This window comes from Myotis davidii, unplaced genomic scaffold (assembly GCF_000327345.1).
Source record: "Myotis davidii unplaced genomic scaffold, ASM32734v1 scaffold427, whole genome shotgun sequence".
Classification (NCBI taxonomy): Eukaryota; Metazoa; Chordata; class Mammalia; order Chiroptera; family Vespertilionidae; genus Myotis; species Myotis davidii.
The window spans coordinates 709,967-711,778 of NW_006298051.1; positions in this window are offsets into that span (position 1 = coordinate 709,967).

Consider the following 1,812-nt stretch of genomic DNA (forward strand, 5'->3'; position numbering starts at 1 on the left):
CGACAGGCCCGCCTTGCAGAGCCCGGACCCATTGTCCACGATCACGGCCGGGGAGTCTAACGCGTGTGGGTCAGACATGGCGCATCCCCCGCCTCAGCCGCATCCGACCCAGGCGGAACCCTCGCGGGCCACTCTGTGACACCACAGGCTCTTCCGGAAGCTGCAAGGGCCCGGGGTTCCGTGGTCCTCGGGGCGTCTCCCCGACAGGCGAGCAGATGGCGGTCCCCGAGAGCCCTCCCTCCACCCACAGGCCCGCTCCCCTCCAGGGGCTTTTGCAGGGATGGCATCACATGTGTAACAATGTAACCAAGGCAACCATTGTGCTCAGCCAGCGTCAGAGGGCCTGGGGGCGGGGCTCAGAGCCCCCGGGGTACCCCCACCTGGGGAGACACCTCACAGAGGAAGGCAAGCCATGCCCCCCACCCAGGCGGTGTTATCAGCAGCCTGTGAGTGAGGTCCAGCCTTAGGACCGAGTGAAGCAGCCCCCGGACCTCCCAGCCCGCGGGCATCTCGGCCCACTGAGCTGTGGTCTGTGGAGTGACAGAAGCACACGTCCCTTGCTAAGGAGTGACCAGGCCCCAGACATGGGTCCCGGTGGGAGGCATGATGTCCACACCTCATTGCATCAGGGACTTAGCACATTCTTTTTGAAGTCAGACTCCTCCAGGAAGCCCTCGGGGATTTCTCTTTTCTTCACCCCAAGGTGCCTGGTAGATGCTAAGCAAAGCCCCCCCCCCAACCCAGGCCTGCTGGCTACCTCTCCAGGCACACGCGTCCCTGCGCTGGGTCGAGGTCAGAGCCCCCCTTGCTCCCTGCAGGGGTCCATGGGGCTGGGAACGCAGTGGGGATGTGAGGTTTCATGAGGGCAGCCTGATGGAGCTGGCCACACGGCCACGGCCACTGAAACACATTCGGAAATGACCAGGTCACCAGGGCTGAGGTGGCCAGGCTGCAGGGCCAGGCTGCGTCCCCAAGGGGCTGGGTGGAGGGTAGGCTCCGGCCTCCACAGCACCCCGTCAGCAGCTCAGGCTCTGATGCTCGGGAAGAAACGGGGACCAATCAGACCTGGGGACTGAGCTCACTGCTCCCTGAGGAGGTGGAGGTGGAGGTGGTCAGAGGGTTGGGGGATCAGGGGGCCGGGGGGTATGTCTCCAGCCTGGCTCCTTCCCATCAGAAGATCCCAGAGGCTCCCCCAGGGTCATGTCCCTCCCAGACCCCTCGCCTCCTCCCGCCTGTGGTCCTCGCTGCACGGCCGGCCAACCCACCAGCAAAACCTTACGTGGCTGGTCACGTGGTGGAGACGAGTGCTGGGTGTGGCTCTGTGAGCACCCATCGGGCCGAGGCCTGGGCAAGGGTCAATCAAAACTGTTTTAATACATTGTTTTTATTGATTTCAGAGAGGAAGGGAGAGAGAGAGAGACACCATGATGAGACAGAATCCTAGAGAAAGAGAGAAACATCCATGATGAGAGGGAATCATGGATCGGCTGCCTCCTGCACGCCCCACACTGGGCAGGTGCCCTGACTGGGAACCAGACGCGCTGACCTCAGGGCTTACAGGTCAACCACTGAGCCACCCCAGCCTAGAAGAAAGCTCTGGTTGCTGCGGGGATGTTCCCCACGGACACCTCCAGGGGAACTGAGTCCATCGCGTGGCAGGTGGACGCCATGACATGACCCCAGACATCGCACGGGGAGGGTTTGAAGATGCGGGTTCCGCACTGAAGGGAGCGCGTGGCCCTGGCAGGCGGGCGGCTGGGAGGACGAGGCTGGTCAGCAGGACACTGTGACCGGGTGGGTTCCAGCCTGTGA